Source organism: Protopterus annectens, chromosome 1.part0 (assembly GCF_019279795.1).
Source record: "Protopterus annectens isolate FY-2018-M chromosome 1.part0, PAN1.0, whole genome shotgun sequence".
Taxonomy (NCBI): domain Eukaryota; kingdom Metazoa; phylum Chordata; order Ceratodontiformes; family Protopteridae; genus Protopterus; species Protopterus annectens.
Genome location: NC_056725.1, coordinates 364426230 through 364441032, shown reverse-complemented (window position 1 = coordinate 364441032; position 14803 = coordinate 364426230).

Sequence of the window (14803 nt, the reverse complement as noted above, 5' to 3'; positions counted from 1 at the left end):
CACCACCCAATAATGTTATTCCCCTGTGCCCCTGTCAGGCTGTGGCACAGACATATTACCCAGGGTGAATTCCCCATTTCCCATCCAGTTGTCAAGTGTTTTTGTAAAGAGGACTAATGAGTAGCATTGCCTGACATGAATGGGTAGTCTGTTCCAGAGTGTGGGAATTCCCCAGGACAGGGCCCTATCCTTCCAGTATGTTCCGTGTAATGTGTTGAGGAAGTTTAGGACCCTGGAGCATGTGTTTGCAGAGGGAGTGGGGTTTCTTTATGTGTAGCATATTCAACTGCTCTGTGTATGACATGGCTGTGTATGTTAGGCAGGTGTCAGCTGTGCCTGGGCAATGTGCACTAGAGTGTAGCCACAGTTGTCTGAAATGGTCTGTGTATTGCATATGTTTGAGGCTGGTAATCCCATTAGTGGCCTGTGTGCTCTGTCAGTGAACATGTACAGCATGCATTATGGGTAGGTGTGTTAGATCTATACATGACGCTGCCTTGCTGGTATCCTAGAGGTACCTACTTTGAGATGAGATAGAGTTGATGTCAGTGGCAACAGCTTTGGCATTGCTACAGGGTGGCTGCAATATTACAGTAAAATAACAGCTGAAGTCCACAATGCTACAGATTATGCATAACTGCTTATCAGTACTACACAGCAACAGACTCCACATCTCACATATGCATGATCTACCTGTACAGATGCATACTGATATGTCCTGGAAACTTAACTGCATGCTCCATGTCTAGTGGGTGGGTAGCACTGACCTCCATGACTGTATACATATGTAGCTCTTGTGGGCAGGCAGGTGCTACCAGGTTCATGAGCAGCTCCTCCACTCTGGTGAGGGGGGATGGATGTTATGGTCCCCCCCATTGCAAGGTGGTCGCCCCGCATGGCAGCGGCATGGCAACGTACATAGCGGAGCAGGTCACTACAATGATGGCGGACCTGCTCATATGTACGGCTGTGCATTCCTATCTCATTCACCCTGCAGACCACATTGTTCCACATGGTGGTCCACTCGTGCTGGTCCTGGTTTGTCCTTGAAAACAGCAGCTGGTAGTTCTGGATGATGCTGGTGAGTATTATGTCATCCTCAGCGGCACTGTAAGCAGGATTCCTTGGGTAAGCCATTCTCCCTGAAAGACATAAAGATGAAAATATGTCTGAGCAACTCATATGGCAAGATTACCATAATACAATACACATATCAGTCTTCCGCCACCATATCAGCTCCAACTTAATGTTCACACAACGCAAGTGGTATGTCTCTGCTTTATCTACCATTGGGACATATATTGTATTGTATTGTACAACACTTTCTGCTATGTGTTTATAGACATGCTCCCTGTGGGGACACTAGAGTTACTGGGCTGTTACAGAATATTTCACCTGCATGTCATTGTCACTGCCACTATGTTTCCACATATGCATGTGGTATGCTTGATATGTGATTGCTACACATCTGCCATTCTGTGTTATTGGGGATATCTATGCATGCTGTTGGACATGTTCTGGGATTGTGTGGACTATTACTACCCACATATGTTCCATGACAGTTGCACAACAGTATGTGTAGGGGTTATTTGCCAGCAGGAACACCACTCCCACCTAATGTGCACATGTTACCAGTCCACATCACATCTGTGACCTACCATGCAACCTCATTATCTACTGTTCTGGCACTACCTTCTTGTGGAACTAACTCAGGGGATGATGTCCCACCCATGGAACACACACAGACATATGTCTGTCACCCAGTTAGGTCCAGGGTCTTGTGCATAGGGAGCTCCACAGAGACATGGGGTATGTGCTACATCACCTGGAGGCATGCAGTACACATACACAAGGTTCGACATGCATTTTCCTCCTGCTCAGCTTACAGCTCAGGCACCTTTATGACCATGTAGATGCTGTCTTAACTGTCCATGGATAGGCACCATGTTCCCTTTGTTCCGATATGGGGTTTCAATGGCCTCCACATTCCAAATGGAACTCCCCATCCACAGCGTTTAACCACCACATGTGTCATATACCAGCCCTGTATGCTGTCTTGTTTGTCACCCAACCAAGCCTACATACCAATATGTGCCTAATACCCTTCACCAACATATATATTCCACCTTCTCAAACAGTTGTGATGTGTTCCCAACATGGGTTACACACCACACTCCACACTCCATTTTGCAGCCATGTACTAGTGTGTAGATATGTTGTGCATTGATGTGTGATGTTCTCTCACACATGTCATGGCAGGGGACATGTATTGACATATATATATATATATATATATATATATGTGTGTGTGTGTGTGTGTGTGTGTGTGTGTGTGTGTCTGTGTGTCTGTGTATATACCTATACATGTCAGTATTATGTATATGTGTTTATGTGTCTGTTTGTATGTGTGTGTGTGTGTGTGTATATATATATATATATATATATATACACACACATACACATATATATGTAGACATACACACACACACACACATATATATAAATATATATATATATATATATATATATATATATATATATATATATATATATATATATATATACACACACACACACACACATATGTGCATATATGTGTAGATATCATTATGTGTTGTTTATATAACTATATATATATATATATATATATATATATATATATGTATTACTGTTCGAGGTTCTACAGACATACACAGCTGTGAATATGTATCACACATATATGTATCTGTATGTGGAGTGCATACAAACATTTGGTCCACACTCTTGTAACTCTCTTTACTTCACAGCTGAACTGTTTTGCCTTGCTGAAACACAGACAGGTGGCACATGTGAACACAGACTAACATTACTGGGGTATATATGGTGACAGATTTTAGATAGGCATACTATACTGCTATGGCAGTTCGGCATGCTATGCTACACTTTAACATGACTGTCCTGCAGGTGGTTTGGGCTCACACTCATCTGTCTATCATGGCAGTATTAATACCACCTCCAGCCATTGGCCACAGTAATGTACAGAACACAGATATCATGGGTCACATCTTTGCCATTCTCTACTGATCTGCACAGTTGACAGGTATGTCCCACTGCCCACAGGGACTGACACTATTGTCCAGAGCAGTTGTTGAGCAGAACATCATTACAGGAACAAGTACTGATGGCACATATAAATCCTTTCGCATTATGCATCCTATTATTCTATGCCATATACTACATGCAAGCAAATACATATCTGTTTCACATACTTTTAATGTTTTTCCACTGTAACACAACCCTGGTCTTTGCTACTTTTATTAAAGCTGGTTTGAACAGATTGTAGCATGCTTTTGTTGGTATTGCACATGATCAGGTGATGGCATCTGCACCAGTCAGTGTCCACCAGTTGCTAATTGCATGCAGCCTGCTGTGTAGTACTTCAGATAACCACTGTCATGGCAACCCTGTACTTTAAATTGCTGACTTCTGTGGGTGTTGTTCCTTCACCTTTCTAGTATGGATGACATCCTTCCTGTGTGCGGACATCAGTGTTACAGACAGCAGGTAGCAATACCTCTTACAGCAGAAAATGCAGACACAGGCCAAATACACATTTGGGTAAGGTTCCAGACCTACAGTGTGAGTAGTGTTGTTGTGTGCATTGTATCTTGCTGGTCTGAAAGGGTTTCTGTGTACATGGTACTTTTGCATGGAATGTTGTCTGTCTGCATAGCTCTCAACTGTGAGTCTATCTGTATGATACCAGGGGAATTGGCTGTTAGGGTTTGTCTGTGCACCACACAGGTATTGTCCCAGATATATCTGTGGCATTCTGTCTGTTGAGGGCTATCAGTACATGGCTACATCAATTTGTATTGCAATGTCGTATCCCTGCATAAGGGTATGCTGCAACAAATCCTGTAACACCATCAATTTCCAGGGTGTGTAACAGCAATAATGCAAATATGACCCTATTTTCCTGCCTCTGTCCTCCACATATATGACAGTCTTTGTCCTACTGTGATACAGAAAGGGGTTGTTAGGTAATGGCCTATCATTATTTACCGCTAGCATTACTGCTATCATCCCAGTCATGTCATGGACTCCCACACCAACTGTTGGGCCAAGTCCATATATATGGGGGCAACAGCTGGAGAACACATATGTGCCCTTGTACATCCCAGAGGTAAGTGTGTGGTACACAGTATTCATTGCCCTTGTACAGCTTTTACGGGGTGGGGCAATGCCATTAACCTAGGCTGTGACACCTTTTCAGGGATATAACTGTTAAGGCGAGGGTCATTCAGTGTCAGATTGAGATGTTAGGTTAAGCAATGTCATGTACAAGATACTGTGACATTAACACAAGTGCTACTTTTCCCCCTAGGGCTTGACTACAGGGTGTAATTGGAGTCTGCTGAACTACATCTGTAATTGTTGATTGTTACGTATCCTGAAGGCAAATCCCATTTCTACTGTTGTACTAACTGAAGGCCTTGGCCTGGACAGCATAGTATGGTATATATCCACATTGCTTTCATCTACTGTTTTGTGTGGGTCTTGCATTCATCACTGATTAAATATTTCAAACCTTATGTGGTATAAGTACTGGCCTACATTATTGTATAGTACACAAATAAAGGTTATCTGTGTATGCATACCTGTGTGTCGTGCCATGTCCTTTGAATTGTGGGTGGGTATATGTTTAATGTCAGTATTCTCATTTGTGGGAATCATTGCCACACTACACATTTCACAGGTGGAAGTTAAAGGGCTTGTGGCTGAGGGATATAATTTGCACCCAGTTGTTCCACACTACCTCTACATATGTATGGCTACTGATACCTTTTGTGTGTATATGATGTACCTATATATCTCATATGGCTATATCTATATATATATATATATATATATATATATATATATATATATATATATATATATATATATATATATATAATACATATGAACATATGTATGTATCTGTATACAATTGATATTATATGATTATTTGTGAGTCATACATATATATATATATATATATATATATATATATATATATATACATATATATATATATATCTACATGTAGCTGTCTATTTGTCTACATTTACAGATATATATCTGTCCATATGTCCATGCATGTTCAGCTTATATTTTGGCTTGTATCTCATTCTCTTGTCAATTGACATGGATAATCACAGTATTGAAGTCAGTAACTTGTGCCAACACCTTTATGTTTCAGACTTCATCTCCTCCTACATATGTGTTCTAATACATATAACTGTGTAACTAACAACATTTTAAGTGTATTAGAGCATTAGTTGAAGTATATCCCTAGTTGTACCCACAGTGTGGTATACTTTGTCCAGACTTCTTGCATTAACAGGTTGTGTGGTATGATATTAAAACATTTCCTGTACTGTTGACTGATTGTGCTGGATGATATGTTTATGAAAACATCAGGTTATGTATGTCTGCAATGGTTTAGTGGTAAATCACTTTATGTATGGAGTGCAGCATCCTGGGTTTGAGCCTTGCAGAGGCAGTTTATTTTGTTGCTGGGCAGAAAAAGGGCTGTTGGATACAGAGCAATTAAGGCACTTTTAAGCAGTTGTAAGTGGATTTGTGTGGGTTTGTGTGGAGCTAAGCACTGCTAACCTCCGCTTATGTTTTCTTACACTCAGCTTTAGAATTGCTCAACCTGTGTAGGCATAACTTACCCCCACGCAAACTCACTTACTGCTGCTTAAAAGTGCTTACTGGCACTTACCCCCATGCTAATTTCTTTAAAAGAAAAGAAAAAGGGGTTGATAGGACAGTGGTGAAAAAAGTGGCACAAAGAGGGAAAGACAGTAGGGAAAATAGCTAGGCATGTGCAGGAAGGGTATGGGAAAGGTCCATAGCTGGCCATTTCTTCTACAGCAACAGCTGTGCATATACTCTTAATTTGGAGGTACATTTGGACCCTCAACCCCCTGGGAGAGGGCTGAAGACAACATATATTCATTGTGATGTCAATTATACCAGATAACATGTGTCCAGTGGACACGTGTGCAAAATGGACAGCTATGTATGGGGCGAGATTATTTTGTGGGAACAGATTGCCCTTTTTTTTCAGGTGAGAGTGGGATGTTGGGGAGGGGTAGTAGGTATATTTGGGGAGGTAGGTTGGGTAGGTTAACAGGCAAGACAAACAAGACGCATACAAGGGCAGTATATGACACATGTTGGGGTAAACACCTTGGATGAGGAGGGGTGTTTGGAAGTCGCAAGCCTATAAGCCCCCAACTGGAAACAGTGGGAATGAGGTCCCCACCTATGGGCAGCCATATCTGCACCTTCACAGCCCCAAAGGTGGCTGTGCTGGGGGCTGTGTAGGAGGGGCAGGCTCACCCTCTAATTGCGCCACTCAGTCCTCAAGCTGGCATAGCCGGTCTCAATACTCCAGATCGAGCTCATTACGTACCACGGCCCATACATGTTGATGGGTGACAGGTTCCCCTCTGCGCCTGCTCCGAGGGGGGGGGTGAGCCCCATCCCCTGCAGCGGTTCTACCCAAAGGTGGCACAACACCCACGGAAGAGGAGGTCTCAGGCTGGACCCCAAATGTGCTGGTGCCCAGTGCCATGGCCAGCTGAGGTAGGACAGGTGGGTCAACTGGGACCGGCCTTCCCATACGAGCTATGTTGTAGCAGGTTTATGACAGATATGGCTTAGTAATAGTCAACAGCATTCAGGATTAGTTATAACACCATGCATAGGTATTTCCATTACCCAAAACACCAGATTTAACACAGTTGCAGAGCAAGCAGAACACATGCATATATGGAACAACAGTGGTCATTACAAGAGCATGCAGGTTTCATTGATGGCAACAGGCCACCAATATGGGTGTATTTTAACATGGCACATGCATAGAAACAAATGTGAATATTTATAAAGCATTAGGATCTATGTCCCAGCAAAAGTTTGGCGTGTGCACATACCAGTTGAGGAGTGTCATTGGATTATTTTGCACATATGGTAGGTGTTTCATAGTTTCATAGTTTCATAGTATAGTACTAGGCTATCTGCCCTGGGGCATTTGTAAGCCTAGCCATAGTGATGTGGCTTTTGCCACCCCATGAAATGGTACAAAGATGTACAGAATAAATCTAGAATACTGTGCCTCTGTCTAGTAGTGACACAATGAAGGTCCCCTTATATAATAGAATTAGTTTACTGTGCCCCTGTCTAGCAGTGACCCAGATGTGACCCCTGGGGTAAATTTTCGATCTCCCATCCACTCATCAAGATTTCTCTTGAAGAGAGTTAGTGAGGGGCTCTGCCTAATACGAACTGGGATTCTGTTCCAAAGCCTGGGAAGCCTTTGGGTTATGAATCTATCCCTCCAGCATGTCCTATTCATACTTGTGCAGAGGTTTAAGTCTTTAGCTCTCGTGGCCCTAATGGATTTGGATTTTTTGAGGTGGAGCATGTCCATCAAATCCTGATTGGACATGGCCTTGTACGTCAGGCAGAGATCACCCTTGAGCAGGCGGTATGCCACTGAATAGAGATGAAGTTTCTTTAGTCTGGTGGAATAAGACATATGTTGGAGACCCTTGATCCTTTTCGTGAGGTACTTCTGTGGTCTCTCCAGCTGTTGCAAGTGCCGGGTGAGGTACATACCAAATGGGGCATTGTACTCAATCATGGGTCTGATGAGGGAGGAATATAAGGGTACAATGACATCCTTGGATCTGGATGTGAATCCCTTCATGATGGGGTGTGCAAGGTAGAATGTTTTTCTAACCACTTTGGCAATGTGGGTGCCAAATGAGAGGTCGCTGTCTACTTGGGTCCCTAGGTCTCTGATTACTTTTTCCATACTCAGTGAGTTGCTGTCTATGTGATAATTTGTGGGTACTTTGTTTTTTCCAAAAGGGATGACTATACATTTTTTGGCATTTAGTTTAAGGCCGTGACTCCGGCACCAGTTGTCCGTTTCTGTGAGGCCTTTTTGTAGGATGTATGTGTCCGCTGGTGTATCGACTATGGCGCCTAGTTTGCAGTCATCTGCGAACTTTGTCAGCCACAACCCTCCCATGTTTGCTTTAACATCTGAGAAATAAATGCCGAACAAGAGGGGTCCCAGGACAGATCCCTGTGGGACACCACTTGTGACTGGCTTTGAGTCTGACATTGCTCCAGCGATTTTAACTTTATGGGTTCTGTCCTTTAGCCAGTTTGCAACCCATCTAGTGACATAAGGGTTTACGTTTAAGCTGTTGAGCTTATCTATGATGCCTGAGTGGGGTATTGTGTCGAAGGCCTTAGCCAAGTACAGGTAGGCTGTATGGACTGTTTTGCCCTCATCAATGGCTCTAGTGACTGTTTCAAAAAAGTCAACCAGGTTTAAAAGGCAGGATCTGCCCTTCACAAAGCCGAACTGGGTGGGGTCAAGTGTCTGTAGGTCCCCAATGTCTCTGTTTATGAGTTCCATAATGATTCTTTCCATAGCTTTGCAGACCAGGCTAGTTAAGCTTATGGGGCGGTAGTTTCCAGGGTCTGTAGAGGTACCCCCTTTGTGGAGTGGGACCACTGTTGCTGTACACCAGTGTTCAGGTACATATCCTGTAGTAAGGCTAAGGTTAAATAGCATTTTTATGTGCGGGTTTAGCTCCTCTTGGAGTTCACGTAGCACGCAACCTGGGATACCGTCAGGTCCCATTGATGCTGTGTTTTTAACTTTGTTGAGGGCGGCTCTCACTTGGACATCTGAGATGACAGGGAGATTACATTCAGCTGGGATAAGTATTTCTTCTTTTGGGGGTGAGGAGGGAGAAATTTGCACTGAACCTGTCAGCCAGAATGTTGGCAATATCTGTGGGTTCAGTGTATTTTTTGTTGTTGTGAACTATCTCTGAGCATATCTGAGGGTTTCCTTGGGTTTCTAACATAGCCGAAGAAGGCTTTGTGGTTATCTTTAGTGTCCTTAGCGATTTTTCTCTCAAAGTTGGCCTTGGATGTTTTTATGAGAGAACGTAGTTTTCTGCTAGTGTTGATCAGAAATGTCTTCCATTTATGGGATTTTGCTCTGTCGTGCAGTAGCTTCCTTCTTTTGTTATACAATTTGTTAATGGCTGATGTCCACCAGACAGGATGCTTGCCTTTGGTGGAGAGGGACTTGGATTTATTTGGGATTGCATGATCCATGCATTCTTGGAGATGTCCATAGAAAGCATTTGTGAAGGATTCGGCATTGTGGGATGTGGTATCCACTGGCCCAGTGGGCTTAAAGGATACCATCTCAGTCTTAAGAAGAGTGAAGTCTGCTTTTGAGAAGTTTCTCACTGTGGTCTTTTGTGCTGGGGGTGGAGGTGGGATATGTATATCCATGGTGATTAGTTTGTGGTCAGATCTCACTAGTGAGGGGTATACCTCCAGTGTGGAGCATTTTGTCCCCATGTTTGTGATGATCAGGTCTAGTATATTATCTGCCCTAGTGGGAGAGGTGACTAGTTGTTCCAGTGCATTTGAATTTATGAATTCCAGGAATCTTTGGGCTAGGGTGTTAGGGCTAGAATAATGTACCCAATCTATGTTTGGGTAGTTGAAGTCTCCCAGTATGATGGTATTTTATGATACATTCATATCCTCCAATGTCTTCAGGAAGGCTGAGTGGGGTTCCTGAGATTGGGAGGGTGGTCTGTAACATGCTACCAGTTGTATAGCAGTTTTGCCTATGGTTAGTTGCACCTGTATGGTCTCCGATGCTTCATGTGTTGCTACTAACCTGGAGGTGTGGGTGTCCTTGATGAATATGGACACTCCCCCTCCCTTTGTGGTTCGGCCCAGGTTTTGGGGCCGAAAAGCATGATACGAGGTATAGCCTGGTAGCGCTGGGGTGCTCTCAGGAGCCTTGAACCAGGTTTCAGTTACTGCACAGATGTCGATGTTCTCCATACTGAGGAGTGCATCGAGAGCCTGCATCTTGAAATTTAGACTTCTGGCATTGAGCAGCATTACCCTTAGTTTTTTTCCATTTTTGTTTTCTAAGGAGGTGGGTTTGTCTTTTGAGCCTTGCCTAAAAAAGGCACTATGGGGGTGGCAAGAGCCTTAGCCCATATCCGGAAGCCCAGTGGTTTGGTGAAATCAGCAAAAAATGCATTGATACAAACTGAGTAAACATTTTAATGTACACTAATACATAAATACATGAGTATAAATTGATAATGTCATACCAGAAAGTACATAATTGTGCCAGAATGACAATATGGTTGGTCACCACATTATCATACATAATGATTTCCATTAGCCCATGACTATTTAACTACTTTGCCCTCTCACCACCTGACCCTGCTCACCTGCATAACCCTAACAGAACCCTAACTCTAACCCTAAAACTTTCACCCAATCCCTAACTCCAACCATAGTCCTCCCTTCCCCTAACTCTAATGTCTCTGATCACTCTCTAATTCTAAAATTCCTCTCTCTCTCTCTCTCTCTCTCTCTCTCTCTCTTTTTAGGCTCAAAAAATGTTGTCACTAGTCACTTACTTAATCATAAATGTACAAAGTGTATAGAGGTGTGTCTCTCAGTTTTCATATTTATGCTCCTCCACTTAGATGCATTTTATAAGGTTCAGCCTTGCAGAATAACTGGTCAGAGTGCAGCTCCACCATAAGTAGCTACAACATAGTTTTTGCTGTTTTAGTTTTGCTATTTTAGGTTTGGTATTCTTGATCTTATTCCCAAGAATCCAAGGAGGTTGGTGGGAGTTGGATATTGAAAAACAAGAATTACAGTGGCAATTGAAACTAAATTCTACCACACCCCCAGGTCTTAATGAGAACCTGTTTTGTTTAAAACATGTACTAGCTCTTAAAATGTTGTTAATATAGTTTTTTTCTTATTATTTTTTAAACACTGATATTTTTGTACTTAGGGTAGACATCTGATCTTAGCAAGTTCTGTGTATTTTTGACAGTTATGTTTTTTTTTTTTTCACTGTCACATTTGAAATGGTTGTTTTTATTATCATGAATGTTACATGATTTTAATAAATTGTTGTTTGAGGAGTATTTAAGTAGGATTGTTTTTTGGTGTTATACAGTTCTGAAGAAGTCCCAAGTATATTCCAGATGAAAGCGGTTGACTGGTGATTTTATAAAAGTTTTTTTTTTTAGCTCAGTGGAGTTTTTTACTTAGTTCAGCTTATACATCCAGGAAGGTTTTCGCTGCTGTTTCTTATCCAGTTTGTCTTTTCATTTTTATTTTGGTTACAGTTCGTCTTGTTGGAAGACGCATTTTTGTGTTGTGTTTTTTTATTTAAGTTATTAGTGTCAGCTCACCTGGATTTTACAGCAGGACATTAGCCAGTTCTCAATATTTTTATTGTTGGAATTGTTTATAGTGGTCTATTGCGATGGAAAATGAATATGGTTCTGGGTCTTCACATCAGCGATTTAATGCTGCTTCAGTTTCTATGAACTTACAGGAAGGATTATCAGCTGCTTCGTCAACCAGAGAAGGAAATGTAACTCAATTAATGGCGACTTTGTCTCAGCAAGTTGCTGAGATTCATTCTTCTTTGGGAAAACTACAAGTTCAAGTCTCATCAGTATAGGACTACAGGAGGAAGTTTTTGAACTTGCAAGAAGTACTAACCAATCAAGGTGACTTCTCCAACACACCCTCCATGCTTACTGATTCCTTCCAGGTAACAAGCTATATTGATGCAGGGTACAAACCGAATAGGCAAAGAATGTTTAATTTTTAGGACTGGCTTAATAAAGACCTTACATTTCCTTTGGATGTTATGAGGCTGTCCTATTCTCAGCCTCCAAAATCCTTTCAGAAGTTATTTGACTTTGAGGCAAAACTATCCAAGGTACAGAGCCTACAGTGTGATAATTTATTTTTAAGATAAACAACCAAGATAGTAGGAACAAAGCTTAGTTCAAAAACTGTAGCTAAATGCAAAAAAATATATGAACTGAGCAACTCAAAGTATAACAAAAAAGCTGTTTAATGCAACAGAGTTTTCAGGTAAAAACCTTTCATCAGAGTATAAAAGACAGCATCTAACACTCCTTATTTTATATAACACACAGCCAATAATTAATTAATCAATTAACGTAGGGAATGTAAAAAAAACAACAAATACATAACATTTATACAAATATACATGTATATACACATTATAAAAAACAGATATAACAAGATCAAGTAACATATGCATCATTAATATGATAAAATGTGTTTCGTTTAATGCAAACACATTTGTTTAAGTTTTCAGGCAGGCTTTATAGAAACCAACTGATGTAAACTAGGACTTACATCAGCGCTCAACCTTAAAACCCATTCCATTTCCTTAATTTCTAGTTTGTTATTTAAGTCACCACCTCAGATGTTGATAAAAACCTGTTCTATCACTCTAAATTTAAAACTAAGTTAGCACCCATGTTCAGTAATATGTTTAGGTAGGGAATTGGTACTTATAATTCTTTTAATATCTGACCTATGCTCAATGATCCTATCTTTCAGTCTTCTCATGGACTTACCTATATAGAATGAAGGACATGCTATGCGTGTTGCAAGATAAACAATATGGATGGAATTACAAGTTGCGGGACAATTAAATTTAGATACATTGCCAGTTAAAGGATGAATAAATGTCTGATTCCGATCTATTACGTCACAACATGAACAGTTAAAACAAGGAATAGTACCTGAAAAGTTATATTTATGTTTATAAGTACTATTATAAAAGTCTTTATAACACAACTTTTTTTTAAGATTGGGACAATTCTGATAAGAAAAACTTGGTTGTTCACCAATTAATTTAATTAATTCTGGCATAGACTTTAAAACATTCCAATAGTTTCTAATAATTATTTTTATTTCTGTTGAAGTTCTATTATAAGTTTTACATATCATATTCTGCACCCCTTATCTTGTTCATTCTGTACTATAATGGCCTGTCTGCTACCAAAACTAGGTCTCGCTAAAGATGTCCTTAAAGCAAGCACTTGGTCAATTTCTTGGTTAATTTATGTGTTCGCTGTAGCCTCTATCCATTAGTTCTTTTTTTAATTAATTCATCTGGCAATAATATTTATTAATGTCAGAATTTAACCTGCTTATACAAATGAATTGGCCCTTGCTAATCCCCCTGAACACATGAGGTGCATGCATGCTAGTGCAATGCAAAAACTTATTCTTATGTGTTGTTTTCTTGTATACAGAAGTAGACAGGTTCACACCATTATACTGTATAGTGATATCAAGAAAATCAATGCTATTTGTTGAACAGGACATAGTGAACTTCAAAAATTGTGTACTAGCATTTAAATATAGTAAAAACATATCCAATTCATCCTTAGTGCCATACCAAACAAAGAAATTATCATCCACAAAACGTTTAAAACATTATCCAGCACGTCCTTCATTCTATATAGGTAAATCCATGAGAAGACGGAAAGATAGGATCATTGAGCATAGGTCAGATATTAAAAGAAGTATAAGTACCAATTCCCTACCTAAACATATTACTGAACATGGGTGCCAACGTAGTTTTAAATTTAGAGTGATAGAACAGGTTTTTATCAACATCCGAGGTGGTGACTTAAATAACAAACTAGAAATTAAGGAAATGGAATGGGTCCAGGTCCCCTTCAAGAAACACATTACACCGAATGACATTTGATGACCTTTTATTAAATTTCCATAAACATAAATGTTAATCAGTATTCATTCATTTCAACCAAACATGATAAAGGTGAAATAACATCCATGTAAATTATCTTAGGACAGGACTGTGTAAACCTGCTCATCCTGACCAGTAAGCAGTGTCCATACCTCCACTCACTTACTTACGAAGCAGCATACCTGCTCACTTCCATTACCATTTATTGGTACTTATCAAGCAGAGTGTCTGCTCACTTTCATTATAATTTATTGCATTATACCATCAATCCAATAAGTAGCTTCACCCTCTTGCTTATATACTTATCAAGCAGCGTAACTGCTCACTTTCATCACCATGTATTGCATTATACCATCAACCAATAAGCAGCTTCCTCTGCTTACCTATTTACTCAAGCAGTGTAACCGCTCACTTTCCTTTTCAAACATATTGAATTGACCATCCAGCACTAGAGGGGGAACAGAAGAGAGCAAGCCTGCCCCTCTTCTACAGTGACCAGCCTAACCAGGCTGTTCCCCCCCTCTGTGCAGCACACTTCCAGGAAACTAAACACCCTTACGGCATCCAGCCAAACATCATTCGGTGTACCCCATTCCCACTAACCAAGGTGGGTAGAGTTAACTCCTAAAAGCCTATCACATAAAATAAACAGTTACCAAAACAAGTGAAGACAAAATACTGACCCTTCACCTATGCTAAGATAACCTAGCATTTCACTGCACATGAGCTAAATAATCCTCACTTCATGACCAATGGCAGCTTGCAATGACTTCAAGGGCATTATAATACCATGCAGAGTCAACTAGATGCCACATTGCAACCCCGTTTACCACCCACCAGTAGTAATCAAATAAGCTCTCCTTAATGCCAGAGCAATAATAATTTTAATGACTCCCCCATCACTATCAACCAAATTAGTATCATTAAACTCCCATTGTCTAGCAATCCCGCCATCACACTAACTATCTCTTACAAGCAATAAAACAGCTCAGTAGTCATCATGGCATTCTAGCAACTCAACAACACAAGCCATAATATTCTGTTATTAAACCCAATTGCATGCCATAATACCAGTGAGATCTCTTGAACACAGGTGCAATATCAATCCAGACATTAAACCAACTAGCC